Genomic DNA, 15,100 nt, shown 5'->3' on the forward strand with positions numbered 1-15,100 from the left:
ATTTATTTTTAGCTCAGTCTTACTTTTGTTATTCATGTAAAATATTCTTAAATTATTTGGTTCCTTTTTGTCGTTATTGATATTACCTTTTTAAATCTTATTGTCTGGTTTTACTATCGGATATTTTGTTCTTCTTTATCGAGGTTCTACACTGTTTAATGTTTTTCACTCCAGCTAGGCGTATTTCTTCACAAAAAAAAAAAAAAAAAAAAAAATCTGCTTTTGTGCTATTTTATTTCACTGGCCGAAATTGTTATGTTCTTTGCCTTTTTTTGGTTTGTGCATGTCTAGCCAGTGTAGTCTAACAGCTTAACAAGATAAAAAACCACATACAAAAAAGGAAATAATATAAATGTAAGCATTAGATTTCAATTAAGCCCTTGACAAGGTTTCTAGGACTTACTCAGGGCCGGATTCAAGCTTTGACGCTTCTAGCCCTAAGCCTTTATGCCGCTCCATTTTTGCGAGATTTTTGAGGATAGAAGCACTGAACAGATCGCAGCTGATTAGCCAAAAGTAGTGAAAGAGGTGATACCAAACTCTCAGCTGCCAGTTTTGGGAGACATCTGGCCACGGAATTCCTGTGTTGTTTTAAAATCACTTTTCTGAGAATAGGCAGCGCGGTGGCGGAATGCACCTGGCACTTTGACTATAAATCACATCGTCCAGTTTTAGTTAAGAAAAAATCCCTCAAAGATAATTTATTGCGCCCCTAGGCCCGGGCCTAGTGGGTCTATTGGTAAATCCGGGCCTGGATGTACTATTAGCCTCCTAGCTCTGGTGTTTCAGAACACCCTGCTTGCGAAATAAGCCCATGCTATAACACATGACTCATTAAGCAAAAATTACAACCAAAAACATTGCATCAATGGACTTCAACGAGCAACCTGCATTTCAAATTAACATCAATCTTCATTAACATCATAACTTCGCATGCAAATATCATATCTTTTAGAATATCAAACTTTAAACAGGAACAAGTCTAGTAATTCTTCTGCTGCTCATGAACATTAATAATACACACAATTTTTCTGAAAAACATTCTTAAACACATCAATATAAAGGCTATTACGAGAAATTACATGATGCATTGCGTGGTTATCAAAACGTGTGAAAAAGATTGTTAGATTCTAAAATGAAAACAGAATAGGGTTTTTAATTTGACCATTTGAAATGGCATTTAATGGGCCCCTTTCACTGAATATCATTTAAATATTACACACGGCGTCCACAAAACAGCCACAATCATCATATTTAACAAAATCTCTACATTTATCTAAGATATAAAGAAATAATCCTTTCGGTCTGTGTTCAGTTTCACTAAAATATCAGATTTTCCATTTAGAGTTACTGTCGTTTCTCTAAAATGCCAGCTAAAATTTGACCTTGTGAAATACATTGGCGAATATTTCAATTCAGTGAGAACCAAGCTTCAGCGTCTTAAAAAGATAGCATTGCTTTTTTAAAGAACAAGAAAGATACGTCTAAGTTAGTATCGCCTTTTGGAAAAACACAAAACATGTAGACAAGACAAAAAAAAGAAGAAGATTACAATACAGTAAAAAAAATAATACTTCGCTAAAACAGCACAAGGTTCAATTTCTAGTGAATCAAAAGTTTGGAAAAAAGAGCTTTTTTGGCAAAAAAATTACTGTCCTAAGATTGTAAAAATAAACCTAAACATACGACATTGAATCGAAAATTCTATACAAAATTGTCCCTTTATTTTATTCATCTGTCACACAATGGCAGTTAACCTGAATATTATGGAAGTGCAATTTTGAAGTCGTCATTCCTTAAAGAAAAGAAAAAGCATAAGACCAACTTGAATTTTTTTATATTACTTTTTGTAAGATAAAATCGACCCTCTTCATGCTTCCGCTCAAAAATGTGCGTCGGACCGGAAGCCTTAATTTAGCTAAGCACTCTTTTTTATTCGTACAATAAAATCAAACGTTCTTGGGAAGCCCTATTAAAAAAAAAAGTTTAAATTTCGAAAAGAAAACAAGATATCTTAAGAGCTTTTGAAAAAAAAATTTAGATTTATAAATTCCACAGAACCAAAAGCTCTAAATTATCTTTGTTAAACTGTGGTTTAAAACTACTAGCAATAGCCGATTCTTGGCTATTTTAAAAAAATGTTCAAAATATTATTCGCCCCCATTCACTCAAAAGAAGAGGAAGAAAGCCGGGCTATTATTACAAAAAAAGAATTGTTCTTGGATCTAACTTTAGCTGAGACATAAACTTATTACAAGAAATATTTTTAAAAAAAGAAGGCCCAGCAGTTTCCAAAGCTTCATCCAATTACTTTTTACAGTAAAACATGATGGAATTGGAATATAGTACCAAGCGATGGAAGAATATGAACTGGAATATGGTACTAGTAAAGACAACATTGCTAAAATATGGTACAAAGTCCCCATCAGCAATTATTTCAATAAAATTCTGATTTTGGCATCGATCTGATGGACAATTCTTGGAATAAATTTCCCTCAAAATCTCTGGTTTACTATTTCATGACTTAAAATTTACGATTGCACTACGATAGCAAATTCATTCATGATCGAGGATGCCTATTCCATTCAATAAATATTACCTTAAACTAGTTCTACTAATATTCTATTTCCTTTCCTTTACATTTATGTTTGATTAGACTTAATTAAACATAAACGTTACCACTCCGTTAATTTATCTTAGCATATAAGACTAACGTTGTTACTTTTTGACTGGCCTTAATACTATTTTTTTTTTTCTAACCCTCGGCGTTATCACACTGTTTTTATCTTCTTGACTATATGGGCAATTTTTCCTGAAAGAAGGTTTGTTGCATTTATTTTCTTTGTAAGAATCGGGAATATGTCATAAATGAGACAGGCATTGAGATATTTTGGAACACTTGATTTCTACGACTTTATGCTAAGCTGGCAGCGCTAATAACGTTGACTTGAGGCCTATACTACAATATTTCAAAGGACTTTATAGAAGAATCAGCAAAGAGCTGCACAGAACATTAGCAATGGCATTAAGTTAGAATAACACTTACTATCCATTTTTAAGTAATAAAATTTACCAAATTGAAATAGAGAAAGGGAAAATCACATCTTTTTCGAAAATTATTTTGCCAAAAGAGCTCTTACAAAAAACATTGCCAAAGAACGCCCTAATATACAGAACAAGTCATGGATCTTTTAAACTATTGAACATGCAGCTACTTAATTTTGTACTAGCATCTCAAATACAAATAAACAAATTCGTTGATAACATTAAGGAGTCACCACTACAAAACAAGTTGTCTGCCAAAGCTAAATTTTTTCACTCTTTCAAAAAGAAATCAAATTAGTATAGGTCATGCACACAACATTAGTTACGTTTTTAATCTCCTGTGAGCTCCCTGACCGCCACATTTATCCTATTTTATGCTACGGCTGTTGCTTTAAAGATATTATAGACAAAACGATTTATGAAGTCGTTTTATCACTGAAGTCGGGACAGGTATCCTGTTAGGCCAGGGCATGATAAGCATTTCGTAAAAGATCAACGAGAAACCGAACAGTGCAAAGCCCTTCTGCCAAATTCAGAGAGTATTTTCGATTAAGTTGAAGAGTATATGTATGTCTACTACTTTAAAATCTTTATAAAAGATGAATTAAATATTAGGAGGTCATTATTAATTTTTATCTCAAATAACAGTTTATACCCCCCCCCCCTCAAAAAAGGAAGTCAAACAAAAAATTGATTATTCCTTGATTTATTTAATTGCCTGACAATTAACTTCATCTTTTGCATCCTTCAATTACAGAATTTTTGACACCGCGATATTTGCCTTTTTAATGAACCAATATTTCTAATATTCTTCCTGAAAACACAAACGGCCTGATTCTCAAAGACGTGCCAATATAGACCTCAAAGTTCTCTACAGGAATTCAGAATACGAAATGTTAAGCAATAAATTTTACAGGAGATAAAAAAAGGACAAGGTATTTCTGGTTTTTAGCTTTTATTAAGAATCAGTTGTTTTTAAAAGCAGAACTTCTTTGAGCATCTAAGACATCGCAAAGCAGTGTCGATATTTGGAGCTCCAATTTTCCACTATTTCAAAAGACGATGAGAGAGAATATTAGAGGCCCTTTAGGGAGAAAAGAAATACTTATAGATATGTTGCTTAATTTGAGGGGATAAGATATAACCTGACTTTTTGTGTAACTCCTTTTGAATTATCACAAAAAAGTTCTTATTAAATCCACATATAACAAAACAGCTCAAATCCAAAACAGCTAAACTCTAGCCAAATTAGAGATTTTCTAATGATTAAGGCTCTATATACTATAAGTAAACTATATTTCAAAACTTTTGGATAATTGCCTAAGAGAAGTAGGTTTAAGTTAAAGAAATATGGTTGCATGTTTTAAAATTTGGACAGTTCCAAAATTACTAAGAAAGAAGAAGAAAGCAGAATCGGCATTCGAGCGCATTAGAAATTTTAATTTACAGCTCTGGTCGTAAATCATTTTTAAAATAAATAATTGCGTCAGAACATATCCATTTTCTTATAAATAATTTTCTAGACGGAGATCTTAAATAATTTGTTATTCGTTCAGAGCGACTTCAAAGCTCAAAGAGCACTTATAGTTCACAAAATAGTTGCACCTTTGAAATCAAGGTAATCAAGGTTATATCCTCACTATCCCTCATATACCTAGCTACTATATTTCCTTTTCAAATCTTTAGCTTCCATACTGACAATTACTTATGAAATGGAAATGAAAACTTAATAACTGATGATAATTCCTTCTCAAGGAAATATTTTCCCATTTTATTTGCGGTATCCGTGGGTGTATTTTTTGTCTTTTAACTTAGTATCGTTCAATCTCTTATTTTATTAAAACTAAACTCTTTATGCTTAAAACGGAGCAATCCACTTTCTTGGGAATTGAATAGTATATAAAAAGATGAACATTTTCTAATAGACCAGTATCTGATTTCAAGGTCATTCAGCCTGTAAAATCAGTAAACTTATTGACTAACAGCCGTGACGCCCAGCCATTTTTCAGCTTAATGACAATAAAGAATCTCTTTTTATTTCCTTATTTCTTTTTATAGATGATACAGAATTAAATATAACGGGCTTCCGATATAATGGACAAACTATAAAGTTTATATAAAAACAGTTGAAAAACATCTTTTTAATGTTGGATATGTATAATCCCAGTATAACTGCCTGTTCTGCCTATTGCGAGTACCTGTTACTTTTCATCCTGAATTCAATCCTTGAAAAAATTCTTTATTCTTTTGTATTTAGTAACAGAATAATTTTCAGCGAAATAAATTTTCCACGACTACAGTACTTGACCATTACACAACATAATTCCTAGAATCTATTTTCAGTAACTCAGTGTTCATATATCATGTTTATATTTTCTTTTATTAAAAAAGAAAAAGAAAAAAAAAGAATTGAACTATCATAACTAAAAAAGAATTATGGAAATAGAAGCAACAGCCATAACGCAAAAATATAATTTTATTAGGAAGTTAGGCTAAATTACATAAAAAAAAAGGTTTAGGCATAAGAAATGCCAGTCCATAAATGAAATGCAACAGCTTTCTTTAAATTCATGAAACCGGGGAACTCTCAACAAAATTTTTCCCAAATGCAAAATAATCTGAAAAAAAGACTGTTCATACACTTCAGCCTAATAATCTCCGTTCTGATATTAAACTTTCAGTCCCTTTTAAAACCTGGTATAATCTATTTCGTTTAAAATATAACTAGAAACATAGGCGTAAACAGGTCAGAGGGTTTGGAGAGGAGCAAGGGGGATTCAAAAATACTACGCACGTCTTTTTTCATTAGATTTGCATTTCCCCCCTGGACGATCGTGTTAGCACCCCATGGTTTTCCCGGGCACGGGGATAATTGTAAAGAAGATACTACTATTGTTATTTCTATTATTGATACAGACGTTAGTCACGAAGTAGCCTACTCATTTATAAACTGGAGCAAATGAAAATCCAAAACTACACTAACAACAAACTATAAATCAGGTTTTCGTATAATACACAATAGTATGCGACTAATTACTTTCCACAATAAAAAAACGTTTTCCATACACATCATGCTAACAGTTTAAAAGCCGTTCACACTAAGTAGACATGGCTAACTGGAATCCAACATGTCGGTAACGCGACAAAAGTCTGCTGGTAAAAGTGAATTATGCATACTGGAACATGCTGGTACCTAAAAAAAAAAAAAAAATATAGATTTGGAGTAGTTTTGGGGTATTTCTTGGATGCCAAATTCAAGTAAACCAATGTTTTTTTTCTAGCAAGTCTAGATATCGAGATATAACACTGGTATGGTTTACGCGATTCCATTCATTGATATTAGTATAAGTTACGGTAACTTAAAATACTTTACGGTTATGTATCATGTAATAAATATTTTTAGGGACGCACAAAGTTTACAATCCTCTTCTTACCCAAAGAAAAATATGGCTCCAATTAGGATTTATGGTAAGAGTGCTCATCAATACATATATAAGCATTGTCAAATGAACCACTGCTCTGGGGTTATACTGTAACCTAATTGATAAATTTTAAACTTATTCTAATTTCACATTATGAAGTTTCGCTAATGCAGATTTTTGTCCACTAGGGAATGAAGAGCCTGCAAGCGTCTTGTTTCAAGGCCCCTCGTTCAGCACTATTGCTGCAACCATGAAATTTTAAGTGTGTTTGGGCCCTGGGAATGAAAAGTTTTACTAATTTCAAATGTCAAACTAGTTCAATTCAAATGTTCATGGTAAAGAACTGTAAGTAAGGGGAGAAGCGACTGAATAGTAGTCGAAACTCTAAAAAAAAAGTAATTTGGATAACAACATCTGTATCAAAAGAATCGACTTATTATGCTGATTTCAAATATATAAGTTTTATTAAGTTTGTTGCTACGCATCAAAAGCTACACGCCTGACAAAACTTGCCTGATTTTTGAGAAAGGAGGGAAACACCCCATAAAAGTCAAAAAACCTTAATGAAAATCACACCATCAAATTCTGCGTATCAGAGAACCTTACTATAGAGGCTTCAAAGCTCTTATCTGCAAAATGTAGAATTTTGTATTTTTGCCAGAAGAGAAATCATGGATGTGTGTTTATTTTTTTTTTTCCCAGGGGTGATTGATACCTAAAAAACGCATAACAAATCTGTTTATATCCATTTTTTTACGTTTTTACGAGTCAGACAAACATTTGGGGGGGGGGGAGGGATTCAAACCGCCCCCACCCCTGGGTACGGCCTTGTATATATGTGCATTGTCAGTTTAATATACATATGCTGATATTTATTCTTTAAAATCTGAATTAATTTTTTATTTCTTAAAGTTATAAAAGTGAAAACATTTAAAAGAATTTTTTCAGTAAAGTATAAATTATATTCTGGCTCTTAGAAAGCATGAGGTTTAGAACCCTACTCATTAATTTCTGCTCGTTTTGAGTTTGACTCAGTTTTTTATTGTAATTTCTGTTTGTTTTGGGTTTCATTTATTTATTGATACTGATTTGTGGTAGATGTATGCTTGGTAAATTATTTGATTCTATTTTTGTTCATTTTGGTTTAATGGAATTCTTTACTTTTTTTAAAACTTATTTTGTGGATAGTTTTTTTTTAATTAATTTCTGTTCGTTTTATATTGACATAGTCTTTTTAAAGGAAAAAGACTGACTCCCTTCTTATGTCTAACTACCATCCCTTCCATAAAAACCTTAAATACCCCCTGGGCAAAACTTACAACCCCTGTCCCTAATCTGTGGTTTGTTTCAACCCCAAAAGCCTTGTTATATGATATTTAGACTATTTTCAGTAGAATAGCTATGTCAAAATTTCTATTAAATGCATTTCGGGACAATACGATGTATGTGTGTGTGGGGGCCCCACAATCACTTTGACTCTTAAAAAGAGCACTAGAGCGTCTGATTACCAATCCAATGAGCCAACTCCGAAGTTTATATGACCACACTTTCTATAAAAACTTTATATGTCACCAGGGCATAACTTACAACCCTTGCCCTGAGGGCTTGGGGGATTTTTTAATCCTCAAAAACATAATTTCCAGACCTTTCTGATACACTGAACAAAAGGGCTATCTCAAAATTTTGATTGTAAGTGTTTGGGGAAATGATGGGCATGGGGGGGGGGGGAGAGCATTTGCCCTCTGATCACTTTCGAATAATAAAAAAGCCACTAGTCCTCTCAATTTCCAATCGAATGAGCCCTTTTTGAAGCTTCTATGACAAAAATTTCTCGAAAAAACCTTATGTGCCCCAAGGGCATATTTTAGGACCCTCGTCCTGAGGGCTATTGGGGAAGGGTTGTCATCCTCAAAGACATAAATTCCCGACCTTTCAACTACGTTGAACAAAATGGCCATATCAAAATATTGATCAGAAATGTTTGGGGAAATAATGGGCATGGGGTGGGGATGATTATACCTACGACTACTTTCGACTAATAAAAAAGACAACGTCCCTCTCAATTTTCAATCCAAGGACCTCGTTTTAAAGTTTTCTTCGTGAACGCTTTCTTTAAAAACATGTTAGACCCCCAGGGTACAATTTGCAACCTTAGCCCTGAGGGCTGTGGGAGGGTTGTCATACTCAAAAGCATAATTTCCGGACCCTTCTACTACGTTCAACAAAATGGCTATGTCAAAATGTTAATCGGAAGTGTTTGGAGAAATGATGGGCGTGGGGCAGGGGACATTCGCCCTCCAATCGCTTTTGACTATTAATAGGTGCTCTAGGCATCTCCATTCCCAATTGAATGAGCCATTTTTGAAGTTTCTACGACAACGCATTCTATAAAAACCTTATACGCCCAAGGGCATAACTTAGGACCTTTGTCCTGAGGGCTATGGGGGGAAGGTTGTCATCCTCAAAGACATAATTTCCAGACCTTTTAACTACGTTGAACGGCATGGCCATATCAAAATGTTGATCGAAAATGTTTGGGGACATGATGGGCATGGTGCGGGGGTGATTCCCCCTCCAATTACTTTCGACTATTGAAAAGGACAATAGTCCGCTCAATTTCCAATCCAATGACCCCCTTTTGAAGTTTTTACAAGAACAATTTCTATAAAAACATTATATGCCCCCAGGGCATAACTTACAATCTTAGCCCTGGGGGCTCTGGGGGGTTGTCATACTCAAAAACATAATTTTCGGATTCTTCAACTACGTTCAACAAAATGGCTATCAAATGTTAATCGGAAGTGTTTGGGGAAATGATAGGCATGGGGGGCATTCGCCCTCCGATCGCTTTTGACGATTAATAAGGGCAATAGCCATCTCAATTCCCAATTGAATGAGACCTTCTTGAAGTTTCTACGACAACACATTCTATAAAAACCTTATATGCTCCCAGGGCATAACTTACAACCTTAGCGCTGGGGCTGTGGGGGATTTGTCATCCTCAAAGACATAATTTCTGGACCATTGAATTACGTTGAACAAAATGCCTATCTCAAAAGTTTTATTGAATGTGTTCGGGAAAATGGTGGGCATGAGAGGGGGTTAGTTGCCCTCCAATCACTTTCGACTATTAAAAAGGGTAGTAGCGCTTTCAGTTTCCGATCGAATGAGCCCTTTTTGGGGTTTGTACAACAACACTTTCAATAAAAACCTTATATGCCCCAAGGGCATGACCTACAATCCTTGCCCTGAGGTTTTTTTTTTGGGGGGGGGGGGGAGTTATCTTTAAAGACCTAATTTCTTTTACTCTCAACTACGTTGAACAAAATGGATATCTCAAAATTTGGATTGCATGTGTTTGGGGAAATGGTTGGCGTGAGAGGGGGGTTAGTTGTCCTCCAAACACTTTCTACTATTAAAAAGGGCACTAGCACTTTCAATTTCCAACCGAATGAACCCTTTTTGAAGTTTCTACAACAGCGCTTTCTATAAAAAAACCTTATATGCCCCAGGGGCACAATTTACAACCCTTACCCTGAGGGGTGTGGGGGGTTGTTCTCCTCAAAGCATAATTTCCAGAATTTTCAACTACGTTGAACAAAATGGCTATCTCAATTATGATTGGATATGGTTGGGAAAATGGTGGGCGTGAGAGGGGGGGGGGGATCAGCTGCCCTCCAATAACTTTCGACTATTAAAAAGGGCACTAACCCTTTCAATTTCCAATCAAATGAGCCCTTTTTAAAGTTTCTACGACAACACTTTCAATAAAAACCATATATTCCCCCAGGGACATAACTTACAACCCTTGCCCCGAGTGCTCTGAGAGGGTTATCATCCACAAAGACCTAATTTCCAAAACTTTCAACTGCGTGGAACGAAATGGATATCTTAAAATTTGGATTGTATGTGTTAGGGGAAATAGTGAGCGTGATAAGGAGATTAGTTGCAATCCAGTCCCTTTAAACTATTAAAAAGGACACTACCCATTTCAATATTCCACTGAATGATCCCTGTTTAAATTTTTTAGGACAACACTTTCAATAAAAACCCTATATGCCCCCAGGGCATAACTTACAACCCTCAAACACTGATAAACAGGGGTTTATCATCCTCAATGACCTAATTTTCAGAACTTTCAACTACGTTGAACAAAATGGCTGTCTCAAAACTTTAATTGGATGTGTTTTGGGAAATGGTGGGCGTATATAAGCCTTATATGTCCCCACGGCATAGCTAACAACCCTTGCCCTGAGGGCTTGGGGGATTTTTTATCCTCAAAAACGTAATTTCCAGACCTTTCTGATACGCTGAACAAAAGGGCTATCTCAAAATTTTGATTGTAAGTGTCTGGGGATATGATGGGCATGGGGGAGGGGGGGGGGAGAATTTGCCCTCTGATCACTCTTGACAAATAAAAAAGGCACTAGTCTCTCAATTTCCAATCGAATGAGCCTTTTTTGAAGCTTCTACGACAAAACTTTCTATAAAAACTTTTTATACCCAAAGCGCATAACTTAGGACCTATGTTCTGAGGGCTATGGGGGGAGGTTTGTCCTCCTTAAAGACATCATTTCCGGGCCTTTCGACTACGTTGAAAAAAATGGCTATATTAAATATTGATCGGAAATGTTTGGAGAAATGATGGGCATCGTGCGGGGGTGATTCTCCCTCTGAATACTTTCGACAATTAAAAAGGGAAAATAGCCCTCTCAATTTCCAATTCAATCACCTCTTTTTTAAGTTTTTACGAGAACGCTTTCTATAAAAACATTATATGCCCCCAGGGCGTTACAATCTTAGCCCTGTGTGCTGTGGGGGGTTGTCATACTCAAAAACATTATTTCCAGACCCTTCAACTATGTCCAACAAATTGGCTATATCAAAATGTTAATCGGAAGTGTCTGGGGAAATGATGGGCGTGGGGGGGGGCATTCACCCTCCGATTGCTTTTGACTATTAATAAGGGCGCTAGTCATCTCAATTTCCAATTCAATTCCCCTTTTTGAAGTTTCTACGACAACGCATTCTATAAAAACCTTACATACCCCAACAGCATAAATTAGGACCCTTGTCCTAAGGGCAATGGAGGAAGGGTTGTCATCTTCAAAGACATAATTTCCAGACCTTTCAACTACGTCGAACAAAATAGCCATATCAAAATGCTTATCAGAAAAATTTGGGGAAATGATGGGCATGGCGCATGGATGATTCTCCTTCCCATTACTTTCGACTATTAAACAGGACAATAGCCCTCTCAATTTCTAATCGAATGACCCCTTTTTGAAGTTTTTACGACAAAGCTTTCATAAAAACATTATATGCCCCAAATGCATAACTTGCAATCCTAGCCCTGATGGCTGTGAGGGTTGTCATACTCAAAACATAATTTCCAGACCCTTCAACTACGTTCAACAGAATGGCTATAGCAAAATGTTAATCGGAAGTGTTTGGGGAAATGATGGGTGTGGGGGGGAGGGGCATTCGCCCTCCGATCGCTTTTGACTAATGGCACTAGCCATCTCGATTCCCAATTGAATGAGCTCTTTTTGAAGTTTCCTAGACAATGCATTCTATAAAAACCTTTTATGCCCCCAGGGCATAACTTACAACCTTTGCCCTGGGGGCTCTTGGGGATTTGTCATCCTCAAAGACATAATTTCTGGACCTTTGAACTACGTTGACCAAAATGACTATCTCAGAATTTTGATTGAATATGTTCGGGAAAATGGTGGGCGTGAGAGGGGTTAGTTGCCCTCCAATCACTTTCGACTAATAAAAAAGGCACTAGTCCTCTCAATTTCCAATCGAATGAGCCTTTTTTGAAGCTTCTACGATAAAACGTTCTATAAAAACCTTATATGCCCCAAGGGCATAACTTACGACCAATGTCCTGAGGTCTATGGGGGGAGGGTTGTCATCCTTAAAGACATAATTTCCAGACCTTTCGACTACGTTGAAAAAAATGGCTATATTAAATATTGATCGGAAATGTTTGGGGAAATGATGGGCATGGTGCGGGGGTGATTCTCCCTCTGAATACTTCCGACTATGAAAAAGGAAAATAGCCCTCTCAATTTCCAATTCAATCACCCCTTTTTTAAGTTTTTACGAGAACGCTTTCTATAAAAACATTATATGCCCCCAGGGCATAACTTACAATCTTAGCCCTGTGTGCTATGCGGGGTTGTCATAATCAAAAACACTATTTCCGGACCCTTCAACCATGTTCAACAAAATGGCTATATCAAAATGTTGATCGGAAGTGTTTGGGGAAATGAGGGGCGTGGGTGGGCATTCGCCCTCCGATCGCTTTTGACTATTAATAAGGGCACTAGCCATCTCAATTCTCAATTCAATGAGCCCTTTTTGAAGTTTCTATGACAACGCATTCTATAAAAACCTTATATACCCCAACAGCATAACTTAGGACCCTTGTCCTGAGGGCTATGGGGGAGGGATTGTCATCTTCAAAGACATAGTTTCCAAAACTTTTATGTTCGCCGAATAATATAGCCATATAAAAATACTGATTGGGAAAGTTTGAGGAAATGATGGGCATTGGGCGGAGAGGATTTATCTTCCGAATATTTTCTACTATTAAAAATTGCAATAACCCTCTCAATTTCTAATCCATTGACCGCTTTTTGATGTTTTTACGACAACGCTTTCTATAAAAAAACATTATATGCCCCAAATGCATAACTTGCAATCCTAGCCCTGATGGCTGTGAGGGTTGTCATACTCAAAACATAATTTCCAGACCCTTCAACTACGTTTAATAGAATGGCTATATCAAAATGTTAATCGGAAGAGTTGGGGGAAATGATGGGCGGGGGGGGGGGGGGGGCGGCACATTCGCCCTCCGATCGCTTTTGACTAAGGGCACTAGCCATCTTAATAAGGGCACTAGCCATCTCAATTCCCAATTGAATGAGCTCTTTTTGAAGTTTCCTAGACAATGCATTCTACAAAAACATTTTATGCACCCAGGGCATAACTTAAAACCTTTGCCCTGGGGGCTGTGGGGGATTTGTCATCCTCAAAGACATAATTTCTGGACCGTTGAACTACGTTGAACAAAATGGCTATTTCAAAATTTTGATTGAATGAGTTCGGGAAAATGGTGGGCGTGAGAGGGGGTTAGTTGCCCTCCAATCACTTTCGACTATTAAAAATAGCACTAGCCCTTTCAATTTCCATTTGAATGAGCCCTTTTTGAAGTTTCTATGACAGCACTTTCAATAAAAACCTTATATACCACAAGGGCATTACTTTGGACCCTTGTCCTGAGGGCTATGTGGGGAGGGTTGTCATCCTCAAAGACATAATTTCCAGACCTTTCAACTACGTTGAAAAAAATGGCCATATCAAAATGTTGATCGGAAATGATGGGCATGGTGCGGGGGTGATTCTCCCTCTGATTACTTTCGACTATTAAAAAGGACAATAACCCTCTCCATTTCCAATCCAATAACCCCTTTTTCAAGTTTTTTACGAGAACGCTTTGTATCAAAACATTATATGCCCCCGGGGCATAACTTACAATCTTAGTCCTGGGTGCTGTGGGGGGGGGGGGGTTGTCATACTCAAAAACTTAATTTCCGGACCCTTCAACTACGTTCAACAAATTTGCGATATCAAAATGTTAATCGGAAGTGTTTGGGGAAATTATGGGCGTAGGGGGGGGGGGCATTCGCCCTCCAATTGCTTTTGACTACTAATAAGGGCACTAGCCCTCTCAATTCCCAATTCAATGAGCCCTTTTTGACGTTTCTACGACAACGCATTCTATAAAAACCTTATATGCCCCAAGAGCATAGCTTAGGACCCTTATCCTAAGGGCTATGGAGGGAGGGTTGTCATCCTCAAAGACATGATTTCCAGACCTTTTAACTACGTTGAATAAAATGATAAAATCTTAATATTCATCGGAAATGTTTGGTGAAATGATGGGCATGGTGTGGGGGCTCCCTCCAATAACTTTCAACAATTAAAAATGACAATAGCCCTCTCAATTTCCAATCGAATGACCCTTTTTTGAAGTTTTTACGAGAACGCTTTCTATAAAACATTATATGCCCCTTATGCATAACTCACAACCTTTGCCCAGAGGGATGTGGGTGGTTTGTCATCCTCAAAGACATAATTTCCAGAACTTCCAACTACTTTGAATAAAATGGCTATCTCAAAATTATGACTGGATGTGTTTGGGAAAATGATTTGCGTGAGAGGGGGGTTAGCTGCCCTCCAATCACTTTCGACTATTAAAAAGGACAATAGACTTTTCAATTTCCAATCAAATGAGCCCTTTTTGTAGTTTCTATGACAACGCTAAATAAACTTTCTATCCCCTCAGGGCATAACTTGCAACCCTTGCCCTGAGGGCTCTGAGGGGGGTCTCAGCCTAAAAGACCTAATATTCCAAACTGTTAACTGCATTGAAAAAACTGGATATCTCAAACTCTTGATTGCGTATACTTGGGAAAATGGTGGGTATGAGAGGGGGGTTAGTTACCCTGCGATTATTTTCGACAATTAATCAGGGCACCAGCCCTTTCTATTTCCAATTCAATGAGCCCTTTTTGAAGTTTTTACGACAACACTTTCTATAAAAACCTTATATGCCCCCA

General features: G+C 36.6%; 1 protein-coding gene across 1 annotated transcript in view; it reads right to left on the reverse strand.

Annotated features, from left to right (window-relative positions):
• Window positions 1–874: 874 nt before the first annotated feature.
• The window catches only part of LOC148952145 (uncharacterized), a 104,329-nt gene continuing 90,103 nt past the window's right edge, over window positions 875–15,100 (reverse strand). Inside the window, exon 6 of the mRNA XM_089089590.1 lies at window positions 875–6,238. The gene's annotated coding sequence lies outside the window, so the exon portion shown is untranslated. The remainder of the gene's footprint in view (window positions 6,239–15,100) is intronic.

This window comes from Artemia sp. Qi Xiang Cuo, chromosome 5, assembly GCF_049724085.1.
Source record: "Artemia sp. Qi Xiang Cuo chromosome 5, ASM4972408v1, whole genome shotgun sequence".
In the NCBI taxonomy this organism is placed as follows: Eukaryota; Metazoa; Arthropoda; class Branchiopoda; order Anostraca; family Artemiidae; genus Artemia; species Artemia sp. Qi Xiang Cuo.